At 35.4% G+C, this 16,980-nt stretch overlaps 1 long non-coding RNA gene across 1 annotated transcript in view; it reads right to left on the minus strand.

Moving 5' to 3' along the window:
* Positions 1 to 1,913: 1,913 nt before the first annotated feature.
* Positions 1,914 to 16,980, minus strand: part of LOC125109715 (uncharacterized) — a 265,291-nt gene continuing 250,224 nt past the window's right edge. Inside the window, exon 3 of the long non-coding RNA XR_007130348.1 lies at positions 1,914 to 2,109. This is a non-coding gene — a long non-coding RNA (uncharacterized LOC125109715). The remainder of the gene's footprint in view (positions 2,110 to 16,980) is intronic.

Here is a 16,980-nt window from a genome sequence, read left to right on the forward strand (position 1 = left end):
CTGAGCAGAGAGACGGATGCAGGGCTGGATCCCAGCACCGTGGGATCATTACCTGAGCCGAAGGCAGAGGCCTTAACCCACTGAGCCACCCAGACGCCCCTAGGCATCTTTTAAAAAGCTATTATTCTTCCTATCACAATCTCTACTTATATTAGGGTGACTCACTAATTTGTAAATTGATAACCTATTATGTATTATACAACATGCAGATGAAAAGTCCAGTTAACTAAATATTTTTCTTAAACATCACACAATCTGAAATTATTTTGAAAAATTTGGATGATGGATTAATTTTTAATTTTTTCTCACAAGTTGGTGTTTTTATATTGTATAATTTATTTCCATGGAGCTTAGAGATTTGTATCCTGAAATGTTAAGAAAAACATGATGTTTCAAATCTTACTCTTTAATCATCATAATCATTGCCTTGTTGTGTGATTGTACCATTTGTCTGCTTACTTACCTAGATCCTTTCTGTAGGTAGCTGAGTATGAATATAAGGAAACTGAATCATACTCACCATGTCTTTCATTAATACTGGATGAATTCAGATTTAAGCTAATCATTTTATTTTATTCATTTATTTTTTCTTACCACATAGTATGTGTTTATTACAGATTAGAAAATATGGGTGAGCTAAAACAAAAACTCACCAATGCCTATACCACACCCAGAGATAACCAATAACATGATGTAAATATTCCATTTATTTTCTAGATATAAACAGCTCCCTTTTTCTTCCCCAAACAGGATCATATCTAGTCAATCTGAACATTTTTCAGAGCTGTTATTGTTTATACATAAATTTATAAATGACACATCACATTCTATTATATAGGTATGCTATATTTATCTAATCAATTCCTTTTTGTTGGACACTTCAGTATCTTCTAGTTTCTTTTTTTTTTTTAACGAATCCTTCTTTTTTATTATCATGGTAGAATATCCATAACAGTAAATTCCATTTTAGCCATTTTTAAGTGTACACTCAGTAGCATTGAGTACATTGACACTGTTGTACAGCCATCACCACCATCTGTCTCCAGAACTTCTTCACCACCCCTACTGAAATCTGTACCCATTATTCCTGGTAATCACTGTTCTAGTTTCTATCTCTCTGGATTTGACTATTCTAGGTACTTCTTGTAAGTGGAATCGTATCCTTACTTGTATTTTGATTATTTCATTTAGCATAACGTCTATGAGGTCCATTCATTTGTATAAGCTAATCATTTTAGCTATCCCTAGCTGTGATAGTTAATTTCATGTGTCAAATTGGTTGAGTCACAGTGCCCAGATATTTGGTCAAACATTATTCTGCATGTTGCTGTAGGATACTTCTGGATGAGCTTTACATTTAAATTCCATAGACTTTGAATAAGCAGATTGCCCACCATAATGTGGATGGACCTCTATCTAAAGGAATCCAATCATCTAAAGCCTTGGATACAACAAAACTCTGGCCTACACAGGTAGGGAGGAAATTCTGCCCACATACTTCCTTTGGATTCAAATTGCAACTCTTTTTCACAAGTCTTTAGCCTGCTGGCCTTCTCCATTAGATTTTGGACTCACTAAGTCTCCTTAATTGTGTGAGCCAATTCCTTAAAATAAGGAAAAAATATATATACATATATATATGTATATATATATACACACATATGTATATATGTGTATATATATTTGTATTTATATTTATATTGTTCTGGAGAACCTTGACTAATATGCTAGCTAAGAATAAAGTCATCTGCAGTTTTATGATAACCAAGTTAAACTCTTACAAACTAACATAGCAGAATTATTTCTTACTAGTTCTCTATTGCTACACAGCCACTTACTCCAAAACATAGCCATGAACATTTAATGTTGTACACTCTGTGAATTAAGAATCTGGAAGTAACTTACCTGCTGGTTCTGGTTTAGATCTTCCATAAAACAGCAACCAAGATGACAATCAAGGCTGCAATCATTTGAGGTTTGACTGGGTGTGGAATTTCTGATTTTAATCACTGGATCAGCTATGGCTGGAAATTTCAGTTCTTTGCTGCATGAGTGCCTCTTCATATGATTGCCCAAGGTTTGGCAGCTGGCTTCCCCAGAACATGTGGTCTAAGAGATAGAAAGCAAAACCATACTGCGTTATATGGCCTAAATTCTTGCCACATACTGTCATTATTGCTTTATTTATTCATAATAAGCAAGTCACCAAGCCCAGTTCACACTCAAAGGGAAGGGACCACCTAAAGGTATAAACACATGAAGGGCCAGAGATCTCTGGGATCATCTTGGAGGCTGGCTATCATACACACTTAGAGGGATAAAATACTTTATTTAATATATATGCCATGTAGTTTACCATGGTAATAATTAGGGGTTAGTAAACCACATCTTGGGAGTCAAATCTACTCAAGGCTCATATTTTTATGGCCCTCAAGTTAAGAATGTTTTTAAAATATTATTGAAGGGCTTAAAAAAAGACAAGGAAGAATATATGACAGTGACCATATATGGCTAGAAAATGTAAAACATTCACTATATGGTCCTTTATAGGAAACTTTTGTCAGTCCCTGTTCACCAGGAACAGTATCTGAGGCAATACCAATGTCTTCCCAGTTCCCTGAAAAAAGTTAAGCAAATATGAATTTGTTAGCTATATTATTTTGTTTTCATTTATATAATCTAGCAACGAAATCTGTTATTATTGTTGTTTGGTTTTGCTGTTTTTGTTTAAAAATTTTATAATGTTGGGGCGCCTGGGTGCCTCAGTTGGTTAAGCAGCTGCCTTCAGCTCAGGTCATGATCCCAGAGTCCTGGGATCGAGCCCCACATTGGGCTCCCTGCTTGTTGGGAAGCCTGCTTCTCCCTCCCTGTCTCCCCCTGCTTGTGTTTCCTCTCTCGCCGTGTCTGTCTCTGTCAAATAAATAAAAGCTTAAAAATAATTTATAATGTTAACTCCCATGAATACTTATGCAGATCGGTATCAACTCAAAAATGAAACCATTCTTTTTTAGGAAGCCCTTCGGTATCAAAGTCATACTAAATTCCATTATTTCTTTAGCAAGGCCAACTCAAGAGTGGAATAAGCACAAAAGAAATATAATTAATACTGATCTTAATGTTTTAGAATTCCTTAGCTAAATCCCTCCCTCTACCCTCTGCCATTCTCTTTTTGAGGCTAATGTGTTGATAGAATCTTCTTGTGTTCATTTCTCAGAATGACCATCACACTGTGGATCAAAATTGTTGAAACTTAATTTTTTACTCCACAGAGGTTTATTCCTACATGTCCTAGAGTTTCTACACTATATTTCTCTACCGTACAAAAACATAAAGTCAGTCAACAAATATTTACTAAAAACAATACATTAAATATTTTATGTACTGTGGAGATTACAAAGCCAGTATAAGTGAAACATTAAGTCAGTTCTGTGGAGAAGAAATGTACGGAAAACTTGTCCTATCGAGTAGCATGCATTTTAAAAGCAGGCCACTGTGTGATGTTTAACCTTATAGTCATGATAGAATTTTGTCAAAATCCATGAAGATTGGGTAGAGGAGTAAAAATGGTGGAGGAGTAGGTAGGGGGACTCTTAAGTTTGTCTCAACCCTTGAATACAAATAGATAGTTATCAAAACATTCTGAACACCCAAGAAATCAATCAGATATTTGAGAAAACAAACGCTGCAAGTCTACTGGTAGGAAAATGACCACCATTTGGAAAGTAGGAGGTGCAGAGACTTGAATCCAGTGTGATATAGCTAAAGATACAGCAGAAGGTAGGGAGCCTGCTTAAGGAGTCTACTCCAAAGTAGTATAAGCAAAGGAGTACAAAATCAGAATTTTCAGAAGTCTGGGACATCCCTGGTTTAAAGGTGCCCATGTGGTGAAACAGGGTGAAATCTCAGGAGTGACAGTGTGATCTTCAGTTCCCTGGGGTCACAAGAAAAATGGGTGGTGCCTGAGTGCAGCAGAGGTCCCAGGCACAGGAGTGGCAAAGTTGTCTGAAAACAGCAAGTCTAGGTGCTAGCTTTCTGCCCTGTGTTGTCGTAAACTGCAAACCACTATACACTCATGCAAATGCTTTCCTGGGAGAGGTCCAGCAAAAGGCAGAAGCATGGCAAGACCCTCTACCTCCCCCAGGGAAGAACAGTGCAAGTCTGCGCCACAGGAGTCCCTAAAAATTGGGGAGTTTTGAAACTCAGTCGAGTGCCTGAGATTTAAAAAAAAACGTTCCATCACAGGTTGAGTGAACACAGAATTCTGAGGGAAACTGGGGAAATAAACGTGATTGATTGCTTTTCTGTGAGGACTTACTGAACAGTGGGGGGCTAATACCATTTAAGGCATGGCTCTGATTGGCCCCACAGAAACATCTTTTCATTCATTTATTAGCATTCATTTAGCAAGTAGTAGTGCTATAACGGCATTGATAATACTATTAACAAAAACAACTTACACACATATACAACCATTTATTGAGCTCTTTTTATGGGCTAGACGCACAGCTAAGATATACTTATTTCATTTAATTTTTAGAAAATCCTGTAAAGTTAATCTTGAGAGTTGGAATCAACTTGTTCAGTCAAAAGTTAGGAAATGGCTAAACTTTTTCAAGATATTCAGGATATCTATTTTTTTTTTAACTTCAAATACCATTCTAATAATAATTATACTAAGCAGTCTTTCTGTTTCATGCAAGGCAGTGAGCTAGACTCTGGGATAAAAGGAGAATAAAAGACAGCTGATTAAGAGTTCATAGTCCTGTGGGGGACATGACTCAAACTTGGGAAATAATGTTGACACCACATTCATTTTTCTGGGGGTATTGGGGACTGCCTAAGCCAACTCCTAGGGTAAGGATGCTCAAAAAACTGATCTGAGCTGAATCTTAACAGAAGAGGAGTAGGCATGAACCAGGTGCAGAAGAGGTAGAAGTAGAAATCCATCTAGGTAGATGGGCAGCAGGTACAGGAGAAGAGGAGGTACAGAAAGCCTGCTGGAAACTATTGTTCTTATAATTCCTGGTGTAAGTCAAGTGAGGCTGGAGCTGGCAGTCAGGACTACTCAAAGAGGGAGGACTCTGAAAGGATTTTGGACAGAGATAACCCTGGCAGCTCTTTAGAGGAGAAATTGAAAGAGGACAAAATAAAATGGGGATGAGAGAAAAATGAAGACATCTCAGTCAAAAAATAAAGAGAATCTGACCCAGGTTTGTGGCATTAAGGATGGCACAGAGACATTGGACCAGAAATACATTTAAGAAGCAAAACTGCAACTTGTTGCTTGGATTTGAGCAGATTGATGGAAAAGAAGGTGTGAAAGATAGAATTCCAAGTTTCTGGCCAGAATGAATGGAGAGGTTATGTTGGCAGAAACTTCAATACAGAATATAGGGGGAGGAGTTCAGTTTTGACATTTTGAGTCTGTAGGATATTGAGGAAGAAATGTCTAGCAAGTCATTGACCTTAAGTTTGCAGCTCAAGAGTGAAGGTGGGGCTGGAAGTTGGGATTTTCTAATCCTTAGTATGTGGGTGCTAGTGAGACTAATGCAGGAATTTTAAGGCAACTTATTAGTACAGACATTCTTTTCAGGGGCAGCAAATTACCACAGTGAACTTGTTTTAGGCAGAAGTTCTGCAGGCCTGTCCCTCGTGGTATGTTAAAGCTTCAGATGGTTGAAGGGCAAGGGGAGGCTTGCTGGGCAAGTTAACAGACAATTTAATACTTTTAATAGTACATTCCAGCCATTGCCAAGCACCAAAGTTACCTTACACCAGCTCCATGATCTATGATCCCTGAGGCATATATTTTTATAGTGTAGGGAACCCCAATTCCTATCATGAATCTTCAGCCTCCCACATTTCATTCTTCACCTTTTCATCTAATCTAAAATATACTCAGTGTGGGTATTTATAAAATATGGACTTCTCTGCCTTCCTCCTGCTTCTTCCAAGTACTGAGCACCTTCTATCCTTTCTGTTCCCTCACTTGCCAGTTCAGTGACTTGTTATGCCTCATGAGCTTTGTAACTGGTACAGGACATATTCATATCTCATCAAACTTACAAATTAATGAGATTGACAAACCCCTAGCCAGACTTAGCAAAAAGAAAAGAGAAAGGACCCAAATAAATAAAACCATCAATGTAAGAGGAGAAGTCACAACTAATACTGCAAAAATGCAAGCAATTATGAGAATATTATGAGCAATTAAATGCCGACAAATTAGGCAATATGGAAGAAATGGATACATTCCTAGAAACATATAAACTACCAAAACTGAAACAGGAAGAAATAGAAAACCTGAACAGATCCATAACCAACAAAGAAATTGAATCAGTAATCAAAAATCTTCCAGCAGATAAAAGTCCTAGGCTGGATGGCCTCCCAGGGAAATTCTACCAAACATTTAAAGAAAAATTAATACCTATTCTTCTGAAACTTTTCCAAAAAATAGAAATGGGAGGAACATTTCCAAACTAATTCTTTGAACCCAGTGTTACCTTGATCCCAAAACGAAAGACCCTACCAAAAAGGGGAATTACAGACCAATATCCCTGATGAACCTGGATGCAAACATTCTCATCAAGATACTAGCTGATAGGATCCAACAGTACAGCAGAAGGACAATTCACCACGACCAAGTAGGATTTATTCCTGGCCTGCAAGGGTGGGTCAGCTTCTGCAGATCAATTAGAGTGATACACCACATGAATAAAAGAAAGGACAAGAGTCATATGATCCTCCCAATAGATGCAAAAAAAGTATTTGGCAAAATACAGCTTCTTTTCTTGATTAAAACTCTCCACTATGTAGGGATAGAGGGAACATACCTCAATATCATCAAAGCCATCTACGAAAAACCCACAGCGAATATCATCCTCAATGAGGAGAAACTGAAGGCTTTTTCCCTAATGCCAGGAACACAACAGGGATGTACATTCTCACCACTGTTGTTCCACATAGTACTAGAAGTCCTAGCCTAGGGGAAGGGAAGGAAAAATAAAATAAGATGAAAACAGAGAGAGAGGCAAACCATAAGAAACTCTTAACTACAGAGAACAAACTGAGGGTTGCCGGAGAGAAGGTGGGTGATGGAACTGGGTGATGGACATTAAGGAGAGCACTTGATATAATGAGCATTGGCTATTATATGCAACTGAAGAAATCATTAAATTGTACCTCTGAAACTAATAATACAGCATATGTCACCTAAGTTGAATTTAAGTAAAATATTTTTAAAAATCTATGAAGACTGGACACTTTTTTTTTTTTTTTTTTGGTATAGAATTGGAGGAACTAAAGCTTATTATGTGATTTTGCATTGTTCATCTTTAATATTTCCTTTAGTACCAATGGCCCAGGAAGACTAAAGATTTAAACGTCCCAAATATACTTCCAGTAAGTACTTGGTAATTATATATATCATTAAAAATCAAACATACAGGGTCACCTGGGTGGCTCAGTGGGTTAAGCCTCTGCCTTCAGCTCAGGTCATGATCCCAGGGTCCTGGGATCGAGCCCCAGCATCGGGCTCTCTGCTCGGCAGGGAGCCTGCCTCCATCTCTCTCTCTGCCTGCCTCTCTGCCTACTTGTGATCTCTGTCTGTCAAATAAATAAATAAAATCTTTAAAAAAAGAAAATCAAACATACAAACCACTGCTCTGATGACGCCGTGAATGATTTTATATTTTGACCATCCTTAAACAGATGTCCAGCTAATGTAATGCAACTGAATTGCTGAGAAATTAAATCTCAGATTGTTGCAGATGCAATAAATGAAGCCATGAGAGACTATAGGCAGAATGAAAGAAGGGATATTTAAAAATGCCTTTGTGTGTGTGTGTGATTACATTCAGTTTTAATTTCTATATACAATGATAATGATGGCTGTGTTCAGTTCTTTCATAAAACAGTAAATGAGGCACTATACATTCTTTTTAAAATTGTTCTACCTTCTTTCCTTCCTCCCTTCCTCCTTCCTTCCTTCCTTCCTCCTTACTCCCTTACCCTCCTCCCCTCTCCTCCCTCCCTCCCGCCTCCCTCTCTCCTTCCTTCCTTCTCTCCTCTCTCTCTCTTTCTTTCAAGGAAGCTCATTCATTTGGTTTCCTAAGGTACAGCTTTTCTGTATATTGGATGCATATGCTTCTCTGAAACCAAACATCAGAAAAGAGCAAGATGGTTGTTGAAAATAGAACTTTTTTTTATCCCCTTCAAAATTTAGTTAACCTCCATTCGCACCTTGTCAAAGCAATTATCTGATACATATAAAAGTTAAACTGGTATAAGTATAAATGCATATTTGGAGGTTTGCCTGAAATTCCAATCTGATTTGAACATTGGAAATGCTTCTTTAAAAGGTAAGCTTGTTTGTGGTCTTCTTAGAAGATTTAATGCCATACACTTTATTTTAGGCAGAAAGAATTTTCTGAAAAGAACACCGAAGAACTAAAGGCATGATGAAGTATTCAGTTCTAAAAGTTCCTAGACAATTTGAAAATGTCAGGACACACATTATTCTGTTTATATTAAATAACCTGTCAGCCCAGCACATTTGTGAAAAATAACAGTGGTTATTTGTTTGGTATTTTCAATGTCTCTACATTTAAATCAAATGCAACGCAACCCCCTCTACCCAGAGCCCACATTAAAAAAAGAAAATTCTTTAACATCATGTAGTACTTTCAAGTCACATAACAACATGATTAATGCTTGAGTTAGGAGAGAGCTAGTGATAATGTCCTTGCTATAGGCTGAATGTTTGTGTTCCACCATAATTCATATGCTGAAAACTAATCCCCAGTGTGATAGTATTAATAAGTGGAAACTTTCGGGGGTGATTTGGTTATGAAAATGGAGCCTACATGAATGGTCTTAATGTACTTATTTTGGGGCAGGACAATAGTGCTCTTATATAACAGACCCCACGAAGTTCTCTAACCCCAATTTGCCATGTGAGGACACAGCAAGAAGACAGCAACATTTGGACCAGGAAGCAGGCTTTCACCAGACACCAAATCTGCCAGCAACCTGATCTTGGACTTCATACTCTCCAGATCTATGAGAAGTAAATTTCTTCTGTTTATAGGCCACCTGGCCTTGAGATTTCTTTCTATAAGCAGTCTGTTAAACTAAGACAATCCTATAATACACTGAAGAAAGAAGTGCAGAATATGAATAGAAAGTAATATAACAACAACAACAAAAGAGAATCTAAAAAGAAAATGGTCTTCATGTGACATGTAGGGTCTACCTACTGGCAGTATGAATGTACATATACTAGTTATCTTAAAAATACCTGATCTAATTCACCTAATGACATTTTATAATATAAACTGTTTTGTTTTTATTTTAGTTGAACTCCTGGATCTATATTTTCAAATCAATCAATTAATATGTCTTGAGAGTTGTACTCTAATCAAGACATTATACTGAGTAGATAGCATGGAGGAATCAGAACTCTAAGACATGGTGGCTGCCATGTCAATTTGAAATCTATTGGAAATTGTAGAAACCAGAGAGAAGCCAAAAGTAAGTCAAAGTAAAGGTGAGAGTAGTCAAATCTGCAAGTTTCTGAGAAATGAAGTTAAAGTGAATGAGGATTTAAGGTCAGCAACTAGATTTCAGGAATATCTGTGCAATGTCTTCCACGACTCTTAATGGATAACGGATATTCCAAAATACCTTCAGGGTAAAAATTCACCCTCAGAAAATGAGTAAATATAGCCAATAGCTGTGCTGCATTTAAGAACATAACTCTATTCACTTTTAAGAACATAACTCTATTCACAAGAAAGGAGGGACTGTCAATCTGTTCAGGCTGCTATAACAAAAATACTTCAAACTTGGTGGCTTATAAACAAACATTTATGTTTCACAGAGATGGAGACTGAAAAGTTCAAGGTAACAGCGCATAACTGATGAGACCAGCTTCTTGTTAATGGCCATCTTCTGACTGTAACTTCACCTAGAAGAAGGGGCAAGGAATCTCTCTGGGGCCTCTTTTATAAAGGCACTAATCCCACTCATGAGGGCCCTGCCAAACTCATAATATATAGTATACAAAATAATTGTATTAAAAATATACATAGTATAGTATAACATTTATTACTATATATACAACATATAATATTGTATGTAGTACATATGCATAATACTACATATGATATATACTTCTATATAAAATTTAGTATATATACATTTATAGAAAGAATTCAACATATGAGTGATTAAGAAATGACATAAAGGTAACCATAATGATCTGCATTAGACTAACAAACAATTCACTGGCCAAAAATAATAAATTTCAAGTGCATATGTGAGTAATTCTACTGAGAACATTTTATGCATGTCCTCTGGGGCATATCGGTATGCATTTCTGTTGGATATATAGAGAGTAAGTGAATTACTGGGTCATATAGAATGGGTACTTACATTCATACAGAAGAAACTGACAGTTTTCCAAAGTGATTGCATATACTTACATTCTCAACATGAAAATTTTAGTCACTCCATATCCTTGCTTACACTAAGTATTCTCAGTCTTATAAAATTTAGCCAAATCTACCATTTGCAATGTGGTCATAATCATACCTTTTCTATCAGTCTGAATATCACTGTGGCCATCTAATAGTCTCAAAACTTGCTACCTTCCCCCCCTATTTTGAATATTTAGAATCTGACTTATGCTATTTACTTCAAATTTGTCCATGAACAGTCTGTATGGATAACCCAATCTCTATTCACTCTTCATCTAAACCATTATTCCTTTAACAGTTTAATTCATGAACACAAAAGACAACACATAAAAGGCCTCAAATATTCCTGATATCTAATTTATCCTCCATAAAGTCTTTTTCATTCAATAACTATTTTGAGGCTTTCTGAGATTTTTTCACTATAGAGACCGAATTCTTTCTCGGTAAAATTTCTCATTCTATTACAAGCTCTCAACAAAGGAAAAGTCTACCTCCCCTATCTTACTTTGGATTTCATTCTTTTTAATGCTTTATATGTCTTCAAGGACCAGGTTTGGTATATTTGGGGACTAATTTAATAAGTCAATCTATAAGCTTTATTAGCTATTTTGGAGTTCATGGAAATGAGCTAGCATTTAATGAGTAAGTTCAGATTCTGCTACACTGAAACATCTGGCAACTGCTTCCTGAGACTCTCATTGTTGGAATTTACCCCAGGGGTTTTACCTTGTATCTCTTTCTAAAGATATGCTTGGATCAATAATGAAATGATACTCTTTCTCAAACCTTGCCTAGGGCCTTGAAAAACATATGTGATTTAAAGAAAAACATCTTCACTCTTTTACACTTTGACTTTTGCTTTGGTTATGATTGAAGTAGTCTGAGTTTTAAATTGTGATTCCTTTTATGAAATGCTTAAGGAAAAACATGAAAGACAAAACAATTATTTAAGTCCTATACTGATTTGCCTACAATAAATTCGTATATCAGTTCTATTGAGAATTAATAGAATGGCTTCTGCAAGTAAAAAAAAAAAACAAAACCACAACCTCTGATGGTACCTGAAGATTTACATAGAAATCAACTGCTAATTTTTTGAAAACTTCTATGTGCCAAGCAATTTCCATTGATTATCTTTTATTCCTCTAATTAATCCTATTGAAGTATTATTGTTCATATTTCCTAATGCCAAAGTAACTGGGCAATATAAAAATGAATAGTTCTCAAAAACAGTAAGTAGTAGAGTTTATAAGTTAAATTTTTAAGTTAGGTGTGGGGTTTTTTTTAAATCCGGTTTTTATGTTGAAACTGTTGACTTTAAAGGTAAGAAACTGTTTCCCCCCCCCACTATTGTACCTTCTGTGTTTATTTTTTTATTTTTATTTTTTTAAAGATTTTATTTATTTGACAGAGATCACAAGTAGGCAGAGAGGCAGGCAAAGAAGGGGAGGGGGGAAGCAGGCTCCCCGCTGAGCAGAGAACCCAATGTGGGGCTTAATCCCAGGACCCTGGGATCATGACCTGAGCCGAAGGCAGTGGCTTTAACCCACTGAGCCACCCAGGTACCCCACCCTGTGTGTTTAACATAGTGCCTGAAACTTAGTTAATATTCAATAAAAGTATTTTAAGTTAAATAAATTAAATAAATGAAAGATTTCAAATATAGTATGATTTAAAATCTGACAATAGCATGTAAGATGAATGTGAACGGAAAGGCAGAAAAAATAATTAGATCTTTATATAGTATTTTGGGTGTGAAAGTGTTAAGAATCTTAACCAAGGTACTTTAAGAATGGAAAAGAAAGGTCATAAATAGATTATAAAATTGGCAGACACAGAAAATCTTTGTGTGACTTACACATTACTGAGGAAAATAACAATTTGAGCTACTAGTTGTTAGTTACATTGATCAGACTGCAATTATTTTGCTATTCTTTACTTGTTTTGGCATTGTACTACAAAGAACTTTGTTCATCACATCTTTACTCTGAACTTCCCAAAGACTCTTTTTCAGGCAAGGTCTCAGTCTGGAGTATTTCTGTTGCTAATGTAGATATAAACTTTTACAATAATTTACTGGGGTTATAAAATCAGGTGCATGCGAAGTTGAGATATAGCTCCAGTTTAAATCATTTTAGCATTTCCCTACCTAACATAAAGCCCAGACCTTCAAGGAACACATTTATTTATTTTACTTTATATTTGTAATTCCTGGACATAGTGTGTTGTTTACAAAATACCTACAGTTGTTTAAGTGAAATAGTATTTTCTGCTCTTAAGGAGTTTTTTTTCAAAGTCAGCTGATTGATGTAAAATTGAGATCATTATGAGTTAAAGCAAACCATTTTCCTAATACCTAAAGGAGTCCACAGGGGTATTCATTATTATCATCATCACTAAGCGGTATGTTGAATACCAGAAAAGCTGGGTATTACTCACTCTGAAAGCTTTGAGGGCATACTATACATCACCTTGTTGCTTTTTAATAGATTTAAACACAGGAATTGAGTGTGTGGAGAGGAAGAATTCCAATAGTTTCCGATATATTCAAAATTTTTAATTATGAATATCATATATTAAATAGACATTTTTCCCTTGTATCAGGAAAGAAATAGAAATAGATCCACTTCATAATGTATTGTTTAGTGTGTTGTCAAGAATGTTAGAATTTTTATGGCAAACAAAGTTAGACTGGTTATACCATTTTGTTGTGAAGTTAAGATTGAAATATAAATTCCTTTCTGGTGTCCACTAGTTATGGCAGAGAAAAAGTGTTCTTTAATTTGCTCAAATTTTAGTAACATTAAAAACTAATATATTTTGGAAATAAGTTAATTTGGAAAAGAAAATCTGATAAATAAGGCAAATAAGCTATTTGAACAACTTGTCATGATTTTGTTTATTTATTTTACCGTTGAGTTATATATGTTTTGAAATTGACTCAGGGAAGATAATATGTAAACTACAGTTAGCTATTGACTTGGAAATCAACATATTTTGCAAATTTTTCCCTTATTTCTAATTAGATATGGTGGAAGAAGCTCTGCAGTATTTATTTGAACTTTATTTACATTACTCCCTTTCATTTTAGGTCAGTGATTTTCAAGCTTAAATATAAATAAAAATCACCCAGGGAACTTATAAAAATCTTAATGCTCAGACCATACCTCATGAGAATTAAACCAAAATCTCTGGAGATAAGACATAAAAATCAGTAGATCTGAAACTTTCCTAAATGATTCCAATATGCACCTAAGATTAAAAACTGATGCTAGACTTCTGAATTTCCTCTCTCTCAGCATGATGTGTGTTGTATGAGAATATTAAATGCTTAGTATAAAGCTAAAGGTCTAATTTACATATTCAAGTGAAGTGTCAAAAGCTCTGAACCTTTTATCCAGATGCTCTTGCTCTTGCATTCCTCATCTGCTTCTTCCTAAGGCAGACTTTTTGCTATGCATTTTTCACTCAAGGCATCTGAGATAAAGAAGAAACATAGTCCACCTTCTTTAATAGAAAAGGATCTATCTACTCTTTGGATTTCAATTACAGTTTTCAGGAATTGATTATATCAAAATAAATGAATGAAATGATTAGCAACTAATGCTGGCCTGAGGCTTGAAAATCTAATTCAAACTGTATTTAATTTTAAACACATAGTGATTGAAATAAATGGCAGATATTCACCACAGTCAAAATATCTATATGTCAAACACCAGATTGCTGATAACTCTTCTTTCTGTGAATATTAACTTTTGTGTTAAAACTTTGAATAAAAATGTAAGCCACCACAGGAAAAAAAAATGTGGAGTGAAAATCCAATATGCTATATGCTATTTTTATAACCTTTAATTATATGGGCATATGTGCTCTAGTGGATTTAATAATGTCTGTTTAGAATCAACCATTAAGTAAGTGCCTGTCAAGTGTGCTCAGGGACTTCATATTAATGAATATTTTTACTTTTATGACAGTAATTATTTCCATTTTACAGGTGAGGAAACTAATGTTTATAGACTTTAAATAGCTTGTGTGCAAGAGATTCTCTGGGACACCTAAAATACAAACTTTAAAAATTTTTTTAAATTAACATATATTATTTGTTTCAGGGGTACAGGTCTGTGATTCATCAGTCTTATACAATTCACAGCACTCACCATAGTATTTTCTCTCCCTAGTGTCCATCCCCCAGCTACCCCATCCCTGCCACCCCCCCTTGCCCTCCAGCAACCCTCAGTTTCTTTCCTGAGATTAATAGTCTCTTATGATTTGTCTCCCTCTCTGGTTTCTTCTTGTTCCACAAAATACAAACCTACTTTTGTATAATTCTAAAAGTACTTCCTTGCAATAACTATGCTATTCTAAACATTAATTAAGATTGTCAGCTTGCCATAATAAAGTTTATAAGTGCAAATTGAGGTTAATGAAAAAAGGAGAAAATATGAGATTTTTAACATTCTTTGCAACTTTATATCCTCTCCACTCATTTGTACATTAATTAATTTATTAAACTTGTATTAAAGCATCTACTCACAGGCATAGTATCAGATCCTAGGAAACCAGGGTTTAAATACAGGGTCCATTCCATTTAGGAGCTTATAGTGAAAGCTTAAAAGAACAATTGTTCATTTATGAATTGCTTTTTGTAAAATGTGGAGGAATACAATTCAGATGGCATAGTTAACATAACTTGAAAAAAGTAAGCAGTCAACTACTCCACTGTAGCCTGGTAGTAATGGAGTATACAGGTACAGATCAGCCTCCATAAAAACTTTCCGTATATTGTTAAGTTATTTGGAGGCTAATTGTTGTTTTCTAATGAAACAATAGACACATAAAACTCACACACACTTCCATATATATGGTGAAACATATTTTAAACATGAAATTGGCCATTTGTCTTAATACATACTAAATTATTCTAGAATTTATTTCTTATCTGTTTATTTATTTTTAGCTAATGCAAAATTTATATGTGTTACAAGTGACCATTTTTAGTGTACATGTCTACGAGTGTTGACAGATGTGCAAAATCATGAATGCCACAATATTTTTCAAAATTTTATTTTAATTCTTTGGGTCCTCTTCCTTACTACAAATGTTAAAACATAAGACAACAAAAAGTATTGCTTACTTTTTTTTTCAGGGTTTGAACTCACAACCATGAGATTAAGACCTGAGCCAAGATCAAGAGTTGGACACAACTGACTGAGCTACCCAGGCATCAAAACGTATTTTACTATTATTTGTTTGTTTGTTTGTTTAGAGCAGAAGCAGAGATGGGAGGAACAGAGAGAAGGACAGAGAGAAAATCTTAAGCAGGTTCCCTGTCCAACATAGAGCCTGACACAGGGCTTGATCTCACAACCCTGAGATTGTGGCCTGAGCTAAAATTAAGAGTCAAACGCTTAACTGACAGAGCCACCCAGGCATCCCAAAAGTATTTCTGATTTTTAACCAAAGTCACAGCAAAAATAAAATGCATGAGTTCAACATGAGTCAAAATTCACCATTTAATAAAACAAGTCTTTTCATGGAAATCGACCACAAAGTAAGGTACTAGGACATTAAAGTTGTCTTATATATAAATTACTTCTATGGAGTTTTTGTGAGACATCAACAAGTCATCCTAAGCAAATAAAGGTTCCCTTATATTACAGACTTCTAAAAAAGAGAATATTAATATGAGCCAAAAGTATGAGGTATACCCATGGTCTGATAACAAGTGCTAAAGAGTAGAATTTGCAAGAACAGATTTTTTTTTTAATTTTTTGAAGATTTCATTTATTTATTTGACAGAGAGAGAGAGAGTACATAAGCAGGGGGAATGGCAGGCAGAGTGAGAGGGAGAAACAGATGCCTCACTGAGCCAGGCCCAGGACGCTGGGATCATGACCTGAGCCGAATGAAGATGCTTCACTGACTGAGCACCCCAGGCATCCCTGCAAGAACAGATTTATAAGTAACTGGAAATATTATACATTTTTTTTTAATTGGAGAAGCCATGGGCCTACATTTTAACATGTGCCATTCAGTTAAAGATTATTTCTGCTCCTTAAGGTATATACGTAACTAAAAGAATGAGGGATTATTGACCACTGCATAGAGGCACATATCCATTTCTGGTCAATCAAAACTTTGCCAATATTCTTTTTCCAATCATTGGAATATGGTTTGCTTTTTAGAAAATAATCAAATCACTTGTTAATGGAAAGTCTCTTTTCTCACATGCTTTGTCTTTGACTTTATACTAGCCCCAAATCTCAGTATTATGTATAGATATACTAATGCTTATGACAAGGCAATGTCTACTGCAGCCAAAGCTACATGCAAGCTCTTTGAAATTGCACTAACATTAACGTGACTTGTAGTGTATTAGTTATACCATCTCTGACACAGGCAGTATGGGACAGAAAAAAAGCTGCAGCCATGAGGAAAATAAGACTATAGGGGATAAAATTAAAATTAAAATATCTTAAACTATGATGCACTTTACTAATGT

Source organism: Lutra lutra, chromosome 9 (genome assembly GCF_902655055.1).
Source record: "Lutra lutra chromosome 9, mLutLut1.2, whole genome shotgun sequence".
Taxonomy (NCBI): Eukaryota; Metazoa; Chordata; class Mammalia; order Carnivora; family Mustelidae; genus Lutra; species Lutra lutra.